This window comes from Pinus tabuliformis, chromosome 5_1, assembly GCF_031772625.1.
Source record: "Pinus tabuliformis cultivar Carrire ecotype Pingquan chromosome 5_1, CPIR1, whole genome shotgun sequence".
NCBI classification, from domain to species: Eukaryota; Viridiplantae; Streptophyta; class Pinopsida; order Pinales; family Pinaceae; genus Pinus; species Pinus tabuliformis.
The window spans coordinates 799,197,332-799,223,082 of NC_142305.1; positions in this window are offsets into that span (position 1 = coordinate 799,197,332).

Genomic DNA, 25,751 nt, shown 5'->3' on the forward strand with positions numbered 1-25,751 from the left:
CTAGTGTGTCTCCATGGAGAGACCCCTTACTATTTGTACGGAAGAAAGATGGAGCTTTGAGATTATGCATCAATTATCATTAGTTAAATAAACTAACCATTAAAAACAAATATTCCCTGCCACATGTTGATGATTTATTCGATCACATGCAAGGAGCCAAAGTATTTTCAAAAATTGATTTAAGGTTCGGTTACCACCAAATAAGGATAAAGGAGGAGGACATCTCTAAGACTACATTATGAACTCGGTATGGGCATTACGAGTTAGTGGCGTTTCCATTTGGCCTCACAAATGCTCTAAGTACCTTTATGAGTTTGATGCACGATATTTTCCAGCCCTATCTTGACAAATTTGTACTGATTTTCATTGATGACATTTTAATATATTCTAAGAATCAGGAGGAACACAAAGAACATCTGAGAGTAGTGTTGCAAACGCTGCGGGAAAATCAGTTATATCCTAAATTTAGAAAGTATGACTTTTTGAAAGATCAGATTCAATATTTGGGTCACGTTATATCAGCAAATGGAATAGTGGTAGACCTGGAGAAGATCAAGACAATTATGGAATGGATTGCTCCAATGAATGTCATGGATATCAGATCATTCCTGGGTTTGGCTGGTGATCTAGGTCTAGGTGTGACAAAGGACCCTTCCAAGTCCTTTTAATTTCGTGTTGTGTTAAATTGCATTTTTAAAAGAACATAACTGAATACATGTGCATGTTGTAAAGAAGAAAAACATGACAATCATTAGCAACATAAAATACAAGACGTTGATAATGGAGTTCATCCAGGAGCGACTATGTCTCCTGGCTTTAGTGTCAAGATGATGTAGGCCACTGCATTAAGTGCTATCAATAGCGATGGTGTACATACGAGGTGATGTCGCTATCATAAAAGGAAAATGCCCTCATGCAGGCGTGGCGTCAAGAGATGTTCCACTACAGGAACTCTCAGTCAAAAAAGGACTCCTATCAGTATGACAAAAACCTCATGCATGATGAATAATGAGCATCCCGCCAACATGGCATAAAAGGGATCTCAATGCAAACATACATAGAGACACATGAGTATCCCATCAACATACAACAAAGGGATCTCAAATACAACATGACGAATCATGACAACAAGTACATCTCATAAATGATTCTACATCACATCAAGAAGGAATCATGAAAAGAAGTAAGCAACAAGATCCCACATCAAACATCAAACAGGGATCTATGCAGCACAATGCATAACAAGAATAAGTACATGAACACTGAATATACCTCACATCCAGGGGCCATCTAAAGAAGAGGATGTCAAGCTACTGAAGCTGTTTGAACCATCGATCTTGCGACATCGGATCTCCTGGAATGATTGCTCGCATGTCGAATGTGTACACCTACACTCCACATAGAAAACTGGTCGAAAAATGAAATGAGTAAATGAAAATCTGAACACACCATCAAATTTGTGGCATCGAATAGTGCAAAATCGACTGTCAAATTTCTGAATTATGAGAAAATGGAAATATAGGGCTCAAGGAATTTTTGGATTCCCCCTAGATTCCTCAAAGATTCCCTCCTCCGGGTCCTCTACATATCTTCTGGTCAGATCAGGAAACTGACTATGCCATCAAGTTCATGTCGTTGAGACGTGTAAGATCGACCTAAAGTTTGTCCAATTTGGACACTGCAAAAATTTCCCCCTCCTAGAAATTTCGCTTAGTCATGGTTCCACTTGCATTAAAAATTAATTAAAAAATTCACCTCGAATTCCATGGCTGCTCCTAGTTCTTCCATGCTGCCTTGGGTGCACTGTGCAAATGAAGGCTTACATAAATTTTCAGGCAGATTAATCAATAAGGTTGTTTGGAGGATTGGTATGAAGTTCGAATAATAAGTAGGAGGTCGGATGGTCAGACCCTGACCCCTCCATTTAATACCCTTTTGTTTTAAAAACTGCACATAATTTTTTTTTTTTTTTGTTGGAGTAGTGGGGTGTCAGGTCCTCATTGGGCGGCCTGCCCCATAATCCTCTGCAGCTCCATAATAAGGTCAACTCATTAATGGCGCGTTCTTTTCTATGATATGATATGGGCCATTGGTGCATTAATGGTGGCCTGAAACTTGGAGTACACACCATATATGGTTCAACATGGGTGCATCAAAGGTATTGGTGTGGGCACCTGAGTGGTGGGTCGACCATTCCGGCTAGGCGGGTTGGAACCCCGTCGCCCACTGCTTAACATGTGGCATGTGGTGTAGTTTGGTGGGGCACGGGCCAGGTCCACCGGAGGTGGCCCTCCCACTGCCCAAAGTAATGTGTATTACGGGAGTTTGGAGGAGGGTTCGGTGGGGTCATGGTTGCCGGCCCATATATTAATGTTTATGGTTGCGGTTGGGTTGGTGGGGGTCATGGCCCATTGTCCCTTTAATAATCAAGTTTTTTGTTATGAAGTTTTGGGGTGGTGCAGGTGGTGGTCCGACACCTCATATATATTCTTTTTATTTTTATTTTAAGAAAATAATAGTCATTTATAAAAGTTCAAAAAATGACCAAAGGAGACAAACTAACTAGGCCACAAATTCGCCTGGAACCCAGTGGTCGGATTTTGTCCAAATTGCTACCTCCTTAACCCTGCCTAGTTAGCAAAATTTAACCAAACTTTGATTTCTTCTGTCTTTTGCATACAAACCTGGTTTAACCAACCGTTCACACCACCATGATCAGGAGGACGAGATCTATGCTCTGGTTCTAGTTCAAAAGCATTTTTATCACTTGGATTTTCAAGCTTCCATAAGCCCTCTTTGTCCTGTGTGTGTCTCTAGAGCCACCTGGATAAATCCTTCCCACTGAGGAGCTTCTGGTCCTCCAAAAGCATGAAAAAAAATCTACAACTTTTATGTACCTTGTTTGCATCACAAGCATCCTGAAAGGTCTCGCTTCCATGTCCTTCACCTTTTTTCTTCGGAGCCTTAAGCGATTAGTTGAAACCTACCACCTCTACAACCTGTAGTACATTGTTTTTAAATTTACATGATTGTCTTACATGACCAACTAATGACCCAAGCATCTAATACTTGCCATTAGTTTACATACTTGGTGGTCAAGTTTAAATCGAAATGGAAACAATACCCCAGCTATGAAAACAAGGCCAACATATAAATGTTTCTTCAACAAGTGATGGAAAACACATGATCACTACAACACATGATTTACAAAAGATAAGGCCAAACACTATTTTCTTTGACAAGTGATGGAAACATGACATCACTTTCAGAGTTTATCATGCAACACAAAATAAGACCAGACATCACTTTTTTTGAACAAGTGATGGAACACGTCATCACTTTTACATTTTAAAATGAAACAAATGATTTACAAAAGCTCAACCATGAGAAGCTAACATATCTAGAAAAAAAATTTCACTTATCACTGTGAATGGGTCATCCCCCTGTGTTGGTTTTTCTTGTCAAACAATTGCTTCACCTGGTTCATGCACCGACACTTTGTCTCTAAGATGTTGCTCTGGATGGAGCCTCCAACATGTGGCTCTTTGATGGCCACTTATGTCACAATGACCACAATAGGTTTTCTTCCTCTAGATTTGCTTAACATGTTTCTATCCCTGTTGTCGAGAGGGTCTTTCATGCCTCCTCCTTTTGTGTGCTGCTATTCTTTTCCAACAATTACAAAATGTATGGTTATGTAATCCACAAATGGTACATGTTTTTTGATGCCATGTTTTACATTCATCATTAAAAACATGATTATTTTTGAAATGAACATTCGAATGTCAAGAGTGGTTATACCTTTCCTTGTTGTCTCTGGTGTAAGTATGGCAATGAGAGCTTGCCTCAATTCTCTCCCTGCAATGGGTGCTACAATGGGATGATGGGGATTTGTTCCCATCATTCTCTTTCCTCGACGATTTTGACGATGTCTCGAAAGAACCTGACACCTTCGAGCATTCTCCCTTGGTGTGTCTCAAGCCTGCAAATTGAGGTCTTTGCGCAACCTCTAATGGTTGAGTTATGCCTTGGTTATTAACACCAAGTTCTTTTTCCTCCTCGTGCCTCATCCTTGTAAGGAGCCTCATGTTTGTCCCTATAATTAGGATCTCGAAATCTCCAATAGAAATCATACTATGTGAAGACAAAACTGAAAGGAAATCAACATCTTTTACCTCCTCTATCAATTTGGAAAGAATGACGAGGCTTTCTCATCATCTATTGTTGGTGGTTAGCTATCTATCTCAGTGCATTCCCCAGTATCCTTTCTAACATACCGAAGTCCTGCTTGATGAGGTAATTCTCCTAAATTGATGGGGTTGACAATGGCTCGGCCATTAACACCCAATCCTTTTCCTTCATACCCCATTTTCTTCAACAGTTTGGAGCCAATTCTTGTGGTATGATTTTGAAAAATAGTGAAATCATCATCAAGACACATACATGAACTCAGAGAATTACATTTTATCTCACATGGGTCATGCTGCAGCTTTTCCAAGGCCTCGTCCTTTGCTTGCAATTGTCGTAGAAAAATATGTTTTTCCTCTTTCTCTTCATGTAGATGCATCTTCAATTCAGTGTTCTCTATTTGAAGTCTTTGGTTTTTGTGCCTCAGTTCTTCCAGGGCCTCATCCGTGGCTTGCAACTGAAGCTGCAATCACTCCTTTTCCTCTGTCTCTTTTTGTATAGTTTCATACATTATTTTCACCCTTTTGGAAATTTTGAGCATGGTCTCGTACATCGCTTTTTCATCCTCTGTCGCTGCATGTTCCATTATTCATGCTTGCAATTCACATCCATGCAAATACTGCTTTGATACCACTTGATCCAGGTTTGGGTGTGACAAAGGACCCTTCCAAGACCTTTTACTTTTGTGATGTGTTAAATTTCATTTTTGAAAGAACATAATTGAATACATGTGCATGTTGTAAAGAAGAAAAACATGACAATCATCGCCAACATAAAATACAAGATGTTGATAACGGAGTTTGTCCAGGAGAGACTACGTCTTCGGGCCCCGGTGTCAAGATGGTGTAGGCCGTTGCATTAAGTGTCGTTAATAGTGATGGTGTGCATACGAGCTGATGTCGCTATCATACAAGAAAAATTCCCTCACACAGGAGTGGCGTCAGGAGATGTTCCGCTACAGTAACTCTCAGTCAAAAAAGGACTCCTATCGGTATGACATAAACCTCATGCACGATGAATAATGAGCATCCCGCCAACATGGCATAAAAGGGATCTCAATGCAAATATACATAGTGACACATGATTATTTCATCTACATACAACAAAGGGATCTCAAACACAACATGACGAATCATGACAACAAGTACATCCCACAAATGACTCTGCATCACATCAAGCAGGAATCATGAAAACAAGTAAGAAACAAGATCCCACATCAAACATCAAATAGGGATCTGCGCAACACAAAGCATAGCAAGAAAAAGTACATGAACACTACATATGCCTCACATCTAGGGGCCATCTGAAGAAAAGAATGTCGAGCTGCTGAAGCTGTTCAAACCATCAATCTTGCGGCGTCGGATCTCATGGAATGACTACTCACACTTCGAATGTTGACACTTTCACTCCACTTAGAAAGTGGCCAAAAAATTAATTGAACAAATAGAAAATCTAAACACACCATTAGATTTGTGGGGTCAAATAGTGCAAAATCGACTGTCAAATTTCTGAATTCTGAGAAAATGGAAATCTCAGGCTCAATGAATCTTTTAGATTCCCGTAGATTCCTCAAATATTCCCTCCTCCGGGTCCTTTGCAAATCTACTGCTCAGATTAGGAAACTAATTATCCCATCGGGTTCATGTCGCTGATAGGTGTAAGATCGACATAAAGTTTGTCCAATTTGGACACTACAAAAATTTCATGCTCCTAGAAATTTCACTTAGTCATGGTTCCACCTACATTGAAAATAAATAAAAAAAATTCGCCTCGAATTCTATGCTCGCTCCTGCTTCCTCCATGCCTCCTTGGGCACACTGTGCAAACGAAGGCTTATATAAATTTTCAGGAGGATTAATCAATAAGGCTGTTTGGAGGATTGGTATGAAGTTCGAATAATAAGGAGGAGGTCAAGTGGTCAAACCCTGACCCCTCCATTTAATACCCTTTTGTTTTAACAACTGCACGTAGATATTTTTTTTTAGTTGGAGGGGGGTTGGGTCCGCATTGGGTAGCCCACCCTGTAATCCCCCGTAGCTCCGTATTAAGGTTGGCGCATTAATGGCAAGTTGTTTTGTGTGATATGATATGGGTCGTTCGTACATTAACGGTGGCCTGAACCCTGGAGTATGCACCATATATGGTTCAATGTGGGTGCATCAAAGGTATTGGTGTGGGCGCCCAAGTGGTGGGCTGGCCATTCCAGCCAGCCGAATTCAAACCCTGTCACCCACAGCTCAACATGTGGCATGTGGTGTAGTTTGGTGGGGTGTGGACCGGGTCCACCGGAGGTGGCCCGCTCACTGCCTGAAGTTATGTGTATTACGGGAGTTTGGAGGAGGGTCTAGCAGGGTCATGACCACCTTCCCATATATTAACATTCATGGTTGCGGTTAGGCTAGCGGGGGTCATGGCCTGTTAGCCCTTTAAGAATCAACTTTTTTGTTATGAATTTTTGGGGTGGTGGGGGTGGTGGCCTGCCACCTCATATATATATATATATATATATATATTAAGAAAATAATAGTGATTTTTAAAAATTTGTAAAATGACAGAAGGAGTCAAACTAACTAGGCCACAAACTTGCCTAGAATGAAATCCAGGTTGGCTGAAATCTAGTGGCTGGATTTTGTCCAAATCGCTGCCTCGTTAAGCTTGCCTAGTCAGCAAAAGTCAACCGAACTTTGACTACTTCTAACTTTCGCATATGGACTCGGTTTAATGAACCGTTCACACCCTAGGACAACAAGATCTATGCTCTGGCCTTGATTCGAAAGCATTCTGATCACTTTGATTTTCAAGATTCCATAAGCCCTCTTTGTCTTGTGCATGTCTCTAGAGCCACCTGGATTAGCTGGGCACTACCGTCAGTTTCTAGAGGGATTTTCAAAAATTTCCTTCCCAAGGACTTCTTTAGAGAAAAAGGGGTGCACCTTCCAATGGATAGTCGATTGTCAGCAAAGCTTTGAAAGACTAAAACAACTACTTACCACTGCACCAATGTTCAAGGTAGCAAATCTGGAAAATTATTTCATGGTTTGCACTGATGCAAGTAAAGAAGGTGTGGGTGGAGTGTCAACACAAGAGGAAAAGTTATTGCTTACAAATCACAGAAATTGAAGGAATATGAACAACGATATTCTCCTTATGACCTTGAATTAACTGTTGTAGTACATGCACTTAAAATGTGGCGACACTATCTGTTGGGGACGAAATTTCTACTGTTAACAGATCATAGCATCCTTACAAACTTTTTCAACCAGTCTATCTTAAATGCTTCGTAGGCTATATGGACAACATTTTTAAGTGAGTTGGACTTCGAAATGAAACATCTTAAAGGGAAGGAAAATCGAGTGGCGGACGCGTTGAGTAGAAAAATAAATTGTATTTATGAGGTCCAAATTAGCCAAGTACACTCAAATATTCCTAAAATCATAAAGGAAGCATCTATCAAAGATCATGAGTACACTTTTCTTTGGCACCAGACAAAGGAAGCCCTATCGAGAAAGGAAAAATTAGATTTCAAAATAAATTCCAACAACCTCCTTACTTTGAAGGGGAGAATCTATGTTCCAAACCAAAACCTTGTTAAGCAATTGATATTGGATGAGTTTGATAGGAAACCATGTGCTGGCCAACCCTGTTACCAGAAGATGTTGTCAGCCATCAAGAAAGGGTATTTTTGGCCTTGTTTAAGGAAGGATGTCACTGATTACTTGTCAAAATGTTTGGAGTGCCAACTGGTGAAGGAGGAACATCAACATCCCGCTGGTTTATTACAACCATGGCTTATCCAAGAATGGAAGTGGGAGACCATATCACTAGATTTTATCACCGGCTTACCTCGCATCACGAAGCAACACGTCTCAATTATGGTGGTGCTAGACAAACTAACCAAAACTGCTCACTTTATACCTGTGAAATCCACTTTCAAAACTGTGGAAATCACACACATATTTATGAAGGAAATTTTTTATCTACACGGCATACCCAAGGCAGTAATTTCTAATAGGGATGTAAAATTTACATCCATATTCTGGAAAACCCTCTTTCTAGGATTGGGTACCGAGATCCAATTTAGTACTGCTTACCATCCTCAAACAGATGGACAAACTGAATGGGTAAATCAAGTGCTGGAGGACATGATACACATGTTTGTGATGCAACAACCACATAAGTGGAAGGACTACCTCCACCTAGTAGAATTTGCATATAATAATGGACATTATGAATCGTTGGGCATAAGACTCTTCGAGGTATTATATGGAAGAAGGTGCATCGTACCAATGGATTGGAATCATCTAGTTGATAAGCTAGCATTGGGTTCCAACATACTAGATGAAATGGAGGAGACTGTTAAGAAGCTTTGACAGAATCTAAGGGTTGCCCAAGATAGGTAGAAAATGTACGCTGATAGAAAAATGACATACAAAGAATTTCAACCAGGAGATCACGTATATCTAAGGGTAAAGCCTCGAAAAAGTTCCTTACAATGGAGGGGTTGTGCTAAGTTAGCACCTCGATACTGTGGACCTTTTCAAGTCTTGGAACGGATTGGACCAGTAGCATATAATCTTGCATTACCAAGCCACATTTGGGTCCACAATGTTTTCCATGTTTTGTTGCTAAAAACTATGTGTACACACCATATAATTAGCTTGGAGAATATTCAAGTAATCAGTTAAGGGAATACATATTTTATTGGATAAACTATTTTTGAAAGAATTATGATTGTGAATTGTTTGTGTACAAGTCGAACCGAAAGGAGAGTTCCTGGCAGAACCTCTTCGTATTCTCGATTCAAGAGAAACCACCTTGCGGAAGCCATCCATCACCTAGGTTAAAGTGCAGTAAAAGCACTTTGGCCCGGATGAGGCCACTTCAGAAGAGGAGGGGTTTATGCAAGAAGCTTATTTGGCGCTATTTTCTTAAATCAACAGAAGACTAGGGATGGTGTTCCTCATATGGGGGGGAGATGTAACACCCCAGGCTACATGAAATAATTATTGTGGTCATTAAATTCATTTTTATGTCTTGATGCATTATTCTCTTTTACTTTATGATAATGACTAAGGCTAGAAAGTCTAAATTTAAATTGGTTACCTAATTAATTAGTAATTAGGATTTCTGACATGTTAACAAAAATAAATTGTTTGGAATAGTTAAAAGAAACAATTGCTAAGAAATAGTGACCCCTCTGCCTGGAACGGGAAATATAGAGTTGGGAAGAGGAGCAAAAGGGATCCCAGAGTTGGGTGGAATAAACTAGTGGGAACATCGTTCAACCACAATCAAAAGAAAGTACAGAACTTGACGTTGGATAGTGAGTCCTGAGGCCTAAGGTACTGACTGTAGCTGGATATAATCCAGTTGTAAAGTAGAGAGAGTTGTAAAGGGGAGAGTCTAGACATGATTGCCAGGCTCATGGCTAGGAGGAGAGACTTTCCAGATAACTTTGGAATTTTATGCTGATGAGTTAATCAGATAAGTAATATATCTTTTATTTAAGCAATGATGATGATTTATTAATAGAAAAATGCTTGCTTATAGTAACAGGGTAGCTCATTATATGGATTATAGGAAGTTTACTTCAAACAGTAATAGAATAAATTAAAATAGAAAAAATTTCTTATTACCCTAACAAAATAATCCAAATGCTCAGTACAGAAGAAAAAATAAATTCATGTCACAAGAATAGTGTAATTATACAGTAAAGCCATAAGGCTAGTAAATCAAAAAGCCCCAAATGAGAATTCAGTTCCTGCTATTCTATCAAAAACATGCATTTGTAAACTGGAAAAGCAATCGTATTATTTCTGATAGAATAAACTGTATTTTTAAGCCGTAACAGAGGAATTCGTCCCGTCAAGTGGAGTGAGTAAATATTTTAGTCAATCACTTAGGAGAAAGAGATTCCGCTTTAACAAAGCATAAAAGAAATAGCCAGGTGAATCCTCAGGCATAGACATTTACATAAATGATTTAACAAATGCATCAAATCGAAAACGAAGATACTAACGAATATTCCAGAACAATTATATAAACCCTTTCATAGTTGGTTAATGAAAACTGTGTAGTTATAATTTAACTAAATAAGTAAAGCTTATCTCCAACATCTTATAGTAGCAGGGTGCAGCAGCCTATATACATATAAACAAATGGAGGTAAAACCCAAAAGAGGGGAAAACCCTCGAGTTTGTATTGCATCGAAAACTAACTATTCTAGAGGAGTTCTGTACTCATTAACTTACAAAAAAAAAAGATGAAATAGTATTTTAAATCTAGAAAGCAAATCAACATTATCAACTTTGTGACCATGACAATTAACAGAAATGGCACTTAACTATTTGTAAAGTCTTCCATGTAAAAGAGAAAAACTGGGTAGGTTTCGGCAAAAACCCTCTGCCAAGCGATTTTCCGCATACATCTAAACCACGGAAATCAAATTGGGTGAGCTTCAGTGAGTAGTTTCCAACCTGTAGACAGCCGAGTAGGGTATAAATCCTCATAACCTTGGAGGGCAAGGGAAAGACTCCATAAGTACTCTGGTAAAGGCAACAGGTTACGTGTGACATAATAAATATATCATTATCTAAAGTATGTCTTTTATTAAAGAAATCAACTAAAGAACAGAGTAACCGAGATTAAAACCTCACTGGAGGTTCCATCCAGGAGCAATCCGCCTACCTAAGAAAGCATCACATGTGTATAAGTAGTGTGAAAAAATAAGTTGAACTGTAAAACAATGTCAAAGCATGTGAGCTCACCTTCCTAGAGTTGGAACAAAAACTCGTTAAACCTCAATGAACCAGAGAAGCATTGTGATGCCCCTGAAGTTGGAGGGTTACATGACAAGCCATTACAATCTGTGAGGTAGTAAAGAAGGTAAGAGAAGAAATTGTTATGTAAAAGGTTGTACAAAGAGGTTAAGTGTTCCACTACCTCCCTAAGTAGGATGGTCAACCAACACCATATTTATCGATAAATAAGTTGCAAAACCAATTGAAGACCTAGCGGATAAAATTGTTGCAGAGTGGCCGACCCATCAGCCCTCCGAATGCAAATGACCTTCCATATGGTCGGAGGTGGTGGGCGGGGTAGTTGGAACAACCCTAAACCCTTTCCATTGTTGGATTCATCTAGACAGATTGACAGATGCAAGTGAGAACAAGTGTCATGCTGATGCTTCAATGATGAATGAATGCGTGCCAGAGAACAACCCCATATCACGCCGTGTGGAGAGACGTACACAGTGCATTTACTCCAGAGAAAGGTGATGGGCTTAATGCCTCGAGTGAGGCCATGTTCCTCTTTAATACATGACAGAGACCATAATGCATGTTGTACAGAATTCATAACATATATAAATCAATCAAATCTATTGTTGAAAACCTCACTGCCACCTTGGCATATTAAATAATGAATGTAATAATTCATAAGTTTAGGCCTTGTTAATTTCTTTTATTATTAGTATGTCTTGTGTAATGTTTAGGGTGTTACAAATGGGGAGTAATTCTATAAGAAAAATGGTAAATAAGGAAGGGACGTTGTCGATTATATGTCATCTAGATTATCAGATAGTGGAATACCTGCCTTTCACATAGCGTTTGGTTCCATGCACCATCCTAGAAAACTTTCAACCTATCAAGCCTCTTTATATTGTACTTGTTGTTCCCATACAGTGACAAGCTTGTTATTCTGATTATGTTTCCTAGCTTTGATAATGGTATTCAACATGCGGTTTGGCTTAATTCAATTTCTTAGGTCGTTGACGGGTACTCTACGATTGGCCTTGTGTTCTAGGGCATTATCTTGGTAATGGGGTTGGTTCCTATTTATTTTCTTGCTATTTGGTTTGGAGCTAGTCATGTACTTTTGACACTAATTGAGTTAGTTTTCTTAGAAGCTTTGTGTCTCAAGCATTATTCGGTGTTGAACAATGATGTCTCTCCTATCATGCATTTCTCTTTTGTCACTACTGAACTATCCCATGTTTGTTCATTGCGTAGATAGCGAGCGAATGAGGAGTAGGAGAGGAGGGAGGGGTGAAGGAGTGGCCCAGGGTCATAGTTGTCGCCATATTTAGGAGCAAGAGCCTACTAAATCATTCCATTCAGCGTTTTGAGTCATATTCACAGTGTAATTCATAACCTAGAACATATGGCAACTCAATACAAGCATTATTTTTTTGAATCTGAATTACTGGAGGAATTGGTTAAATGATTTCAAATCCTAGGTATACCGAAGGCCAAAAAATTAGTATCTACAAGCCCTCTTTCTTTATTGGAAGATGAGTCAATCGGAAGAATCCTTATGGAAAAAAAAGTAGACTAGTGTAATATCTTCTTCAGCCTTGAGGATGTGAAGAGAGAAAAAAGTAACACGAGGTTCCATATGGGAAGGATAAACAATCACTTTTTCTCTACCTGGCTCCACTGTAAGAGATTCAGATTTTGTTACATCCTCTAATTCTTAAATATCATAGGTTTACTATTTATTTCCTATGGCTTGACATTTCTACATACTCTTATGTTAGATTGAGGGTTGTAAACATTATGTCGTTTCAGACTAATTACTCTATAATAGATGGTTAAAAACACTTAATTTTTCACCCGACTCATTGAAATCATCCCTCCTAAAGTAGAATGATAATGGATGGTTGATTTAGGTATTAAATTTTGATTTTAACAAGGTAATACTATATATATATATATATATATATATATATATATATATATATATATATATATATATATAATAAATTAGATATAATTATAAATAATCATAAATGTATTAATATAAAATTTATAAAAAATTGTTTTTGTATACAAATTTAATACCTTTAATATTATTATTAATTTAAACTTTTTGACTCAATTAAAATAGCCAATAAAATAAATCATATTAAAATATGATATTAAAAAAACACTAATGTTCTCTGACACTACTCTTATATTGATTTCATGTTAATATTTTATAATGATTAATATATTTATCAAATTATTTAAAAAAATATACATTATTCATTAATAATAATAAATATTATATTATTTATATATTTTAATATACAAATTTAATGTTTATTTTATAATCTCTGTTTATATTTATAACCTATAATAATTTACTGATAAAATGACTATGTAAATTGTTCCCCTTATCTGAAAGCAATATTTCTCCAATTATTAAATATGAGGGAAAATATTTAGTTTTACCTAAAAATATGTATATGAGAAGGAATTTTAATAAAATTTAGTCAATTTTCTAAATAAAATATATAGCATTTCATATATATAATTATAATTATAATTTTACTGTAATAAATTTTATTTCTATCTAGATTTACTATAATAAATTTTATTTTGAAAATTATTAATTATAAATAATTAAAAATAAAAATAATCTCATGCAATTAAAGATAAAATGAAAATATTAATATTAATTTTAAAATAAATCTTATAATATTTATTTTGAAAATATTAATATTAATTTTAAAATAAATCTTATAATATTTATTTTAATTTTAATTTCAAAATTAGACAAAATAAAATAATTGAGCATTTCAATTTGTATTTAATAAAACTTATAATATAAAGTACATGATATTTAAATATTCTATTGAAAGCCTTAGCTCGAATATTTTTATTTTTAATTTAATTTAGATTTGACGACATTAATAATTCAGAATTTACTTATTTGTAAACATAAAATGTGTGTTTATAGATTTTAGTTTATTTGGTTGAAATGAGTTGTGTATTAATTTATTTTAGTTTATTTGGTTGAAATTATATCTGTGAAGATGACACTATTTAAAATAAATAAAAAAATCGTTGAAAAAATATATGTTTAAATCTTCAATTATATATATATTTTCAATTATTTTTCTATATTAAAAGAAATTGACAAATTCGAAAAAGTTTTTAGCTATAGTTAATATTGAAATACAATTATTTGAAAATAATTTTAAATGATTTATTAATGAAACTTATAAAATTTGACAAGTCAAATATAAATCAAATATATCCTTAACTAAAAGTTTATATTTAAAATTTTAATTACAATTTTATTTTTAAATAGAGGACGAATGACCTGTTATAGAGTTTTATGAACCCAACATTTCAGACTACCAAGTGAGTCCATCATCATGGGATGCGTCAATAGATATTCTAAAGATATTAATGATGTATCCATGAGCTATAATTTTCGCTCTCGACAATCTTAATTTCTCAAATTTTGAAGCGCTGTCCATCATGTCCCTTACATGGTAGGACTTGATATTGTTGAATAACGAATCCATACAGGTGAGGATAGTTCTAAATAGAGGAGGAATGACCTGTTATAGATTTTTATGAACCCAACGTTTCGGACTACCAAGTGAGTCCATCATCAGGGGATGCGTCAATAGATATTCTAAAGATATTAATGATGTATCCATGAGCTATAATTTTCACTCTGGATAATCTTAATTTCTCGAATTCTGATGCGCTGTCCATCATGTCCCTTCCATGGTAGAACTTGATATTGTTAAATAATGAATCCATACTGATGATAGTTTTAAATAGAGGAGGAATGACCTATTATAGAGTTTTATGAACCCAAAATTTTAGACTACCAAGTGAGTCCATCATCAAGAGATGTGTTAATAGATATTTTAAAGACATTAATGATGTATCCATGAGCTATAATTTTCACTCTGGATAATCTTCATTTATCGAATTCTGATGTGTTATCCATCATATCCCTTCCATGGTAGGACTTGATGTTGTTAAATAATGAATCCATATAGGCGATGATAGTTTTAAATAGAGGAGGAATGACCTGTTATAGAGTTTTATGAACGCAATGTTTTGGACTACCAAGTGAGTCCATCATTAGGGGATGCATCAATAGATATTCTAAAGATATTAACCATGTATCCATGAGCTATAATTTTTTCTCAGGATAATCTTAATTTCTCGAATTATGATGCACTGTCCATCATGTCCCTTCCATGGTATGACTTGATGTTGTTAAATAATGAATCCATACAGGTGAGGATAGTTTTAAACAGAGGAAGAATGACCTGTTATAGAGTTTTATGAACCCAACGTTTCGGAATACCAAGTGATTCCATCATCAGGGGATGCATCAATAGATATTCTAAAGATATTAATGATGTATCCATGAGATATAATTTTCGCTCCGGATAATCTTAATTTCTAGAATTCTGATGTGTTGTCCATCATGTCCATTCCATGGTAGGACTTCATTTTGTTAAATAATGAATCGATACAGGTGAGGATAGTGTTAAATAGAGGAGGAATGACCTGTTATAGAGTTTTATGAACCCAACATTTCAGACTACCAAGTGAGTCCATCATCAAGGGATGCATCAATAGATACTCTATAGAAATTAATAATGTATCCATGAGGTATAATTTTCGCTCTGGATAATCTTAATTTCTCGAATTCTGATGCACTGTCCATCATGTCCCTTCCATGGTAGGACTTGATGTTGTTAAATAATGAATCCATACAGGTGATGATAGTTTTAAATAGAGGAGGAATGACCTGTTATAGAGTTTTATGAACCCAAAATTTTGGACTACCAAGTGAGTCCATGATCAGGGGATGCGTCAATAGATATTCTAAAGATATTAATGATGTGTCCATGAGCTATAATTTTTGCTCTGGATAATCTTAATCTCTCTAATTCTAATGCATTGTCCATCATGTCCCTTCCATGGTAAGACTTGATGTTGTTAAATAATGAATCCATACAGGTGAGGATAGTTTTAAATAGAGGAGGAATGACTTGTTATAGAGTTTTATGAACCCAACGTTTCGGACTACCAAGTGAGTCCATCATCAGGGGATGCGTCAATAGATATTCTAAAGATATTAATGATGTATCCATGAGCTATAATTTTCGCTCTGGATAATCTTAATTTCTCGAATTCTGATGCGTTGTCCATCATGTCCCTTCCATTTTAGGACTTGATTTTGTTAAATAATGAATCCATATAGGTGAGGATAGTTTTAAATAGAGCAGGAATGACCTGTTATATATTTTTAGGAACCCAACGTTTCAGACTACCAAGTGAGCCCATCATCAAGGGATTCATCAATAGATATTGTAAAGATATTAATGATGTACCCATGAGCTATAATTTTCGCTCTCAATAATTTTAATTTCTCGAATTCTGATGCGTTGTCCATCATGTCCCTTTCATGCTAGGACTTGATGTTGCTAAATAATGAATCCATATAGGTGATGATAGTTTTAAATAGAGGAGGAATGACATGTTATAGAGTTTTATGAACCAAACGTTTCAGACTACCAAGAGAGTCCATCATCAGGGGATGTGTCAATAGATATTCTAAAGATATTAATGATGTATCCATGAGCTATAATTTTTGCTCTAGATAATCTTAATTTCTTGAATTCCAATGCGTTGTCCATAATGTCCCTTTCATGGTAGGACTTGATGTTGTTAAATAATGAATCCATACAGGTGATGATAGTTTTAAATAGAGGAGAAATGACCCATTATAAAGTTTTATGAACTGAATGTTTCGGACTACCAAGTGAGTCCATCATCAAGGGATGTGTCAATAGATATTCTAAAGATATTAATGATGTATCCATGAGCTATAATTTTCGCTCTAAATAATCTTAATTTCTTGAATTCTGATACACTGTCCATCATGTCCCTTCCATGGTAGGACTTGATGTTGTTAAATAATGAATCCATACAGGTGAGGATAATTTTAAATAGAGGAGGAATGAACTGCTATAAAGATTTATGAACCCAACGTTTCAGACTACCAATTGAGTCCATCAGCACGGGATACGTCAATAGATATTCTAAAGATATTAATGATGTATCCATGAGCTATAATTTTTGCTCTGGATAATCTTAATTTCTCGAATTCTGATGCGTTGTCCATCATGTCCCTTCCATGGTAGGACTTGATGTTGTTAAATAATGAATCCATATAGGTGAGGATAGTTTTAAATAGAGGAGGAATGACCTGTTATAGAGTTTTATGAACCCAACGTTTCGGACTACCAAGTGAGTCCATCATCAGGGGATGCGTCAATAGATATTCTAAAGATATTAATGATGTATCCATGAGCTATAATTTTCGCTCTGGATAATCTTAATTTCTCGAATTCTGATGCGCTATCCATCATGTCCCTTCCATGATAGGACTTATAAATTTTATAAATATTATTTTTTATGATGCCTTAAATATCTAAATATAAAATATAATTATTTGAAAAAAATATATATTAAAATATTAATATATGTAAAATTTAAATTACATTTTTATTTAACATAGAATGAATTCACTGAAATACCATTCTCACAAAAAAAAATCAAATAAAATGAATACTTTTTGAAATAAGTATCAAGATATCAAACAAAAAAAAGGTACATAACGTTAAGGTATACATAAAGAGAACAAAACAATTCTTTATGTCAAACAAAATGGAGTAAATATTTTAAGCTGCCATCATATATATAAATTGATATTTAAATTATATATAAATTTTAAAATTAAAATTTAAAACATTGACATTTAAGATGGAAAACAAGTGTAGTCATACTATTGGAAGTAGAGCATATTTTTTGCAAGCTTCTACTATTTTGAAAACTTGAAAATGTCTAACTTAAAAAATATATATTATATAGTGGGAAGAGTTATAAATATTGTATAAAAACGTATAGTTGTTACTTGGACAAAAATACAAAGAAATTCACCTTTCCATATAACCCAAAAACATGATTGAACATAAGTGTGTTCTTATCTTCTTATTTTTATATATACTTTCCTTCTATGTATAACATTAAATTTTATAATCATTCTTTTTCATGATGTCTAAAATATCTAAATATAAAATATAATTATTTTATAAAATTCTATACAATTTTATTATCTCAAAACAATCTAAATTACACATAGTTTTATCTCAAAGTTTTTTCCCAATTTAACATATAATATGAAAGTTGATGAAATGTAACCATTTAAATAATAAATAATTAAATGTAGTCTTAGTTTTTATACAATTTTATTATCTCAAAACTATCTAAATTACACATAGTTTTATCTCAAAGTTTTTTCCCAATTTAACATGTCATATGAAAGTTGATGAAATATAACAATTTAAATAATAAATAAATAATTAAATGTAGTCTTAGCTTTTATGTTTTCGATAAATAGTTTTGCACTGTTGGAAAAGAAGCACTTATGGAGACGAAGGACATATGGAGACACAATTCTAGATTTACACCATCATTCCAATATCAAATTACGGATATCAAATTATCTACTTAGAATCTTGATGGAGGGCCATGGGAATGGATGGATGGATGACTCATGGATGGAAACATGTACTCAAAAGCTCTGTTTTCAAAAGGCAGGACCCACTCTTACTCATATTCCAAAATAGAGAAGGAAATTGTCTTTGCTCGAAAACATATAATTTCAACTTATGATTTTCCTTTATGGTCATATGGACATATTCAAGGTTATGAAACATAAACAAAAATATTGTTCTAACATTCAAAACTCTCTAAGGATAACTAGTTAAAATAACCTTATATTCAAAATTATATTATCAATATCTACAGTTCGCACTCAACGAAATAGTACAATATTATCCCCAATAGAGCTTCTTTGAAAGCAATAAGAGGTAATCGCACAAAACATATTGGAGCAAAAGCTAAAGCCACAAAGAAATGGCTTGGATGCAAGAACTCCAATTTATGTTTATCCATATTGATATCATTCGACGAATATCCTAGCCATGAAGTAATTTAGAGGAATGCAACATGAAATACTAGAGATTCCTTCAATTTGATAATTTCTATGTAAGGTTCATGCTTCCTTACACGGAGATGTAATATGGACATATTTTCCTCATGTTGCAAGAACCCACGTGCTACAAAGAGACGATATTTCATGCTTATTCAATAATTTTATAGCTACATCAAAAGGAATTCCCTTATTCAAGGTGATTTGTAAACCCAAACGTCCCTTATTGTTCACGTCATATTTCGGATAAGATTTCCACTAGATAAAGTGCTGGCTAGTTGTGCAACATTCCACATCACATTTGGATGGTTTACAAAATAAACCTCCTCGCAGTCAAGTTTGTTGTATTCGTATTAAATAAAGCTTACCAACTTACCAACGGTTAATGTAACAATAACAAAGATAAAGTGTCGCTAATGGAGCCCATACGAAGCGTATCTACAGTCAATCCACCAGATACTCTGTATTGGAAATCAATTATGTGGGCATGTTGCTTCAAGCTCCTGCTCAACTAGGTTCAATGTCGTATGCTGAACGGAACCTCCGGAGGAGTAGAAAAAAGCTGACGAAACAGTGCTCCGCCACGACTTGACCCAATCTGTTCCGCTTATCCAAATCTACGAAATGTACAATCAATGCATCAGTCGCCTCATCAGAATTAAGGACGCAGAGGTGACGGCAGCTCACAGAAAATGTGTCAGGCATGTGGTAGCGCTATAACGTCACTGAAAAATTTAGCCCAAAAACCCAATGTTAACTAAATAAAACATGAAAAATCACACCAATATGGTCCAAACCCTAGTTTCAAGCGTTGCCTATATGTCACGTACAATGACATAATAAACAATATGTATACTTGTTATTTAATAATAATAATTTAATAATCAATAATACATTATATTATATTATATATATATATATATATATATATAATTTAATGGTAGTAATTTAAAAATTAATATTTAATATTTTATTTTTCAACTATATTTTTTAACATATACATTGTGTTCTAATTATGAAATTATTTACAAATATAAAATTTTATGTATTTTTTGTTTTATTTTGATAGATAAAATTAAAATATAAATATTATATATATATTTTAAATAATATATATATATATATATATATATATATATATATATATATATGATTTTGTTGTATAAAAACAAGCCTATTAAAAGGAAAGAGACCATATATTAAAAAAAAACTATTACATGTATAAAACACTAAAAACTATCGTGCCATCAACTTAAAAATATAGAAACAAAAAAAGTTAAAAGACGAATTTGTAACAATATTGAAACCATATTTATACTATCGTTGAATATAAATACTTATTTATTCAAGGAAAATAGACAAAAATTAAAAGGAGGTGGAAGGATCTACTTCAATGCTAGTAAGATTATCTAGATTGGAACTAATTGCACACTATAATGCGCTAAATTCTTTTGATTTTTCCATTCATATGTGATGAGCACCACATCATCAACCAACAAAACATCATTTTTGACGTCATTGTTATCCATGAGCACTTAGCGAATCATGGATTTCATTCTCGAATATAAATCTTTGATATTTGCATACTGCTCCAACGCTAAATCTGCTACCACTACCATCACCTACAAATAAATTTACAATAAGTGCACTCAAACTACATATAAATAATAATAAATTAAATGCGTTTACCATCCAGCTTAAAGCAAATTATAAAATAATAAAATACACATGGATTAAAGGTTGAAAAATTGCAACTAATCTAATAACCTCAAACTAATTTCTTGAAGAAAGTGTTTATCTAAAAGGATGAAGCAACTCAATGTCCATACTTGTAATATTTCCCCTTTTCAAACTCATGATGACTATACAAAATTATAAGATAAATATTTTTTAAATAAAATTATTAAAGTTTTTGTTTATAAATATTAACCATAATTTCATATTTTTATAAAATTAGTATATAAGTTGAATAATTTTATAAATATTTTAAATACTTTTCTTAAAAATAACATCAATATATATGAAAAAAAAAACTTTAAACAAGTTAAATTTAATCATAATGTATTCTTTAACATATAAATTTAATCACATATAATAGAGATTAAAAAAATTATAAATATATTCTATTTTTTTATAACTTAATTATAATCTCTTAAAGTTCAATAAAACAATAAATAAAATGCTATAATTTTAAAGTTTATAAAATTCTTAATAATAATTTTAAAAGTTTAAAGTTATATAATTTTTAGTAGTGATTTTAAAAACTTAAATTTATCTAATTTTTAATAATAATTTTGAAAACGGAATAAAATTAACAAATTTAATATATTAATTTTTAAATTTTTAATATATCAATTTTTAAATTTTTATGATTATAATTATAATAATAACAATAATAGTAATGGATTAATGATGGAGGTGGCGAGGAACACTAGGGTTATCAATTTTGTCAAATTTGTGGTGGGTGGCACTAAAGTTAACCTAATCACTATAAACGGTTCAGGGAACATAATCGTCCAAAGATCATATGTTTTCCACTTCATGGCGAGGGATCCAAGCGGAGCTAGTCTTCTAAGACCCATATTCTCTTAGGCGACAGTCCTACAATGGAATTTGTATCTGAGTAATGGCTTGTCAAAGTCAATGGTGCTAGGAATCTTGGCTTTCTCGGAACTGTGGTGAGTGATGTTGACGTTGATCAAATTGATGAAAACGGATTAGGATGGAGACTTAGTCGACCAAAAATAACACACTTTCCACTCCATTGAGATGGAGGCATGTGGACCGAATTTAATGATACCCTTCGTTGAAAATGTAGCAAGGAATGGCTTCATTGACTTGTGCCTTAGTCGAAGATGCCAATTAGAATTCAATATGATAGTTTCTTGAGTTAGCTTTTAGTTAACATGTGTGATGTGGCCTATCATTGAGTTATTGTCAATTAATTCGAGTTAGATGGTTTTTAGTGAGTTGTGGACTAGTTGATGGTTAAAATTAGGTATATAGTGGAGTTAAGTCTGGTGTCTGTTAGTTATATGATCTCTAGTTCTAGAATAGAGATATATGTGAGTTTACTTGAGTAGTTGACTTTCTGTTAGCTCAACTTACTCTCAATTAACAACAACAACTTTTATTTTTAGCCCTAGTAAGTCATGCAATTTGAATTTCCTATCGATATTGGATGAAGGCCCGTTTGTGGTTATTTATTGCATATAGGTTTTTGTGTAGAGGATTGAGGATCAAGGCAGAGCAATTTCTCTTGGGCTTATTTGTCTATGTGTTGGGCTTATTTATTGGGCAAGTCTTGTGTAGAGTATATCAAGTATTGCAAGGAGATTAAGGCTTGAAGCAAATTCTATGTAATAGATAATATTTCTTAGTTGATTCTATACAAGCAAGAGGGGTTTTTCCCACTTGGGTTCCCTAGTTATATTGTGTGTTTTATGTCTGATTGTGTTTCTATTCGTCGTTTTATTTCTGCAATATTTTGGTAGAGAAACCTTCTGCATTTTCTGATCAGTTTGCTCTCATTAGTAGTTACAAGGTTTCAAGGATTTTCTACACCCTTATTCCCTCAGGTGGAAGTCCTGCGATGGATTTTGGTTCAGATTCTGCAGTGGAGGGAGAAGTTGGGAAAGGAGTTCTTTTCAGAGTGTTGGTGCCTAGCAAATTATTTGAGTTAATTCTTTAACTAATTGGTCACACGGTTTATGGATGCTACAATTATAGACAAGCTATCAAAAATCTCTAGTTAGGTGGGGTTACCCCTTTACCTACAAATTTTGTACAATGCTTGATTTCCATGTAGGTTCTAGAGTGTGTGGGAGTAAAAGGATTTAGCGAATGCATCTAAGAGAGGGTTGTTTGTAATGTGTTTGCTAGAATGTCAAACCAAGAAACTCACCAGGGGTATGACAAAGCATGCAAAGCATATGACATAATTCCCCAGCATATGGGGTTTCCTTGGGGCGACAATTATTCCCCACAAAGCTCGGATTCTATATAAGAAACGACTAGAAATGGTATTGGGGTTAGATCTCCAAAAATTCCCTTTTCTTGTTAGGTCCTTACATGCAAATTCATTTTTCAACATAGTTCAATAAACAAACATTGTAGAAATGCTTGCAGAAAACATTAAAATACAAATAGGGACCCCTGTGAGAGAGATGAAGCTCCTCCATGAGGGGAGACAATGGATGATGGAAAAGGGCCTAAGATATTATGAAATAAAGAAGTATGTCACTATATCACAAATTATTGTTCTAAAAGGAGCTTCCAAGGGTGGTGGTGCATCCTCTGCTTAAAATCCCATGTCTTTCAAGCATGCCTTGAAGTCGGATATCAGTTCTCAATGTCACAAGGAACTTAGAGTAAGCCTTTATGGTAGATCATTCTTCAGACACTCCAAGGCTAGAGGTAAATGAGATAATTAATGAGAAACAGATGACAGATTTTAAAAGTTGGGAAATTATATGTCGTTTTAATGGCTCTTAGCCCTCGCCATCTGCTCTACGAGACATGGTTCATCAAAAATAGTCCCGTAATATAGATCTATTAATCTTCTCAAAAAGATTTTTTATTGTGTTATTTAAGGATCTTGAAGAACATAAGAGGGTTTTAGACTAGGGCCTCTAGTTCTATGGTAGAGATGACCTCTCAATTCATCCATGGTTTCCAAAGTTTAATCCACTTACCATGAAATCCTTTCATGTACCTATTTGGGTTTGGCTGCCAAACCTACCACTCCAATGGATTTGGCTAGAGATCCCAGAGGAAATTCGTGACTCAATTGGTTGTTCTATCATGGTAGATAGTGAAATATTGTTAAAAGGCTTCATGATTTTCATCTAAATATGTGTGGACGTGAACCTCAATAAAGGTTTTCCAAACAAAATTGACCTTAAGTCGGGAGACAACGTGTATTCCCAGCCATTGAACCATGAAAACATTGTGTTCAGATGTAGAATATGTCAATAGCCTAGGCACCAATTTCATGCATGTCCCTTCCCAAAAATCATTATCAGTACCTAAGAGGTGAAAAGAAGAAATCATGGTTGGTGAGATCCAAAGACAAGAACAAGGGAAAAGAATTTTGCGGGTCAAAAGAATAAAATATTCTAAAAATAGAAGACATCTGTCAACAACCAAGTATCCCAGGATCCAATTTAAACCCTAGTGCTTCTGACACATTCCTTAGTGGAGGAAAATCCTTCGACAAAGGAAAATGAGTGAACTTTAGCTATAAATTTGTCGAAAATTTGTGGGAAAAAACGCAATCATTAATCAGATGAGTTAGATGGTGAGAAAGACATATCAGCCTCAAATGTTTCAATGACCATGACACTAAATAAAGAATCAACATTATTTGTAGCTATAACATATAGTTCTAGAGGATGGACTGATGTTTGTAAGAGAAACATGGAAAAAAAACATATAAATCATCCTAGTCTTTAAATCCATGGTTATAGTGGTTATTCTTTGATGCATGGGTTGTCATTCTTGTTATTTGATGTAATTCAAATTGCTTATATAATTTTTTTTTAATAATAGAATTTAATTTAAAAATAATAATAATATATAGCTATCAATTTAATTAATTAACTTTTCCAATATTTACTCTTATATCCTTCTACTTAACAAGATGAATAATTTTATATATAGATTCTTAGATCTCTTATTGAAAATTACTTTTAATTAATTAACTTTCCCAATATTCATAATTCAATAACCTAATTAATTAGCTTTCCTAATATTTATTGGGATCTTAATGATACCTGGTATAATTTTGATTGCAAATAACACAATCTTTTAAACATGACAACTTTTTCAAAAATATTGTTATTTAATGGACATGTTCCTTTTGTTATTTAATCTAGTTAATTACATGAAGACAAAGACCTTGATAATATAATATAAATATATATAAGGTGTAGAAAACCTTAAAGTAATTTCATTATATGACGCGACTCCATTTATATATAAATAAATTTTTTCTCTTTAATGTTTTTGACATTTAATCTAGTTAATCACACGAACATAAAGACCTTGAGAATATATTATAAATATAAACAAGGCAATCTGCGAGGTAGCAAGTCCCTGTATTGAGTGGGGTAGTTTCTCAAGCAAATGTTCTACAGGGGCAAACAAGGTTTCGCTGTTGTTCATAAAAAAATATTTGAAACAGAACCACCAGTTGTTTACCCATTAGCTAAAGTAAAGGCATTAAAGGCAATCATGAAGATGAATTGGAGCTATAAGGCAACGATAACACACAGCCACCAGAGGGGTGAATATAAGCAGTAATAGAACTATTGAAGGAAAGCAAGAAATCCATGAGGATCAGTCATTGTGATCAGCCACAAAAATCAATGTCAAAGAGAATCACTACAAATTCTGTCATTATGTGATAAAACAAGCTGCTAGCCTCTCATCCGTACATCCTCTATGATACGAAAAACCTTTTAAATATAGAAAAAAACATAAGTTGATTGTTATTTATAAGTATTGCGGTGTGAGCTAATGGAGAATCACCTTGCCATCCATGACTAAGGAGGTAGAGCATGTGTTTTGAGAACTACTAGACAAAGTTTTATTGCTAAATTATAAAATGGTAACACTTTGATCGTTGAAAATTCTAAGGAGGGTGACTTTGCACATTGTGCTCATGGATAGGATTCGACGGAGAAGGAGATATCAGGCCACAATCAATAAGAAAGTCATCAAAAGGCAAAAGCCAATGCACAGTTTTGATACCAGACTTCAAA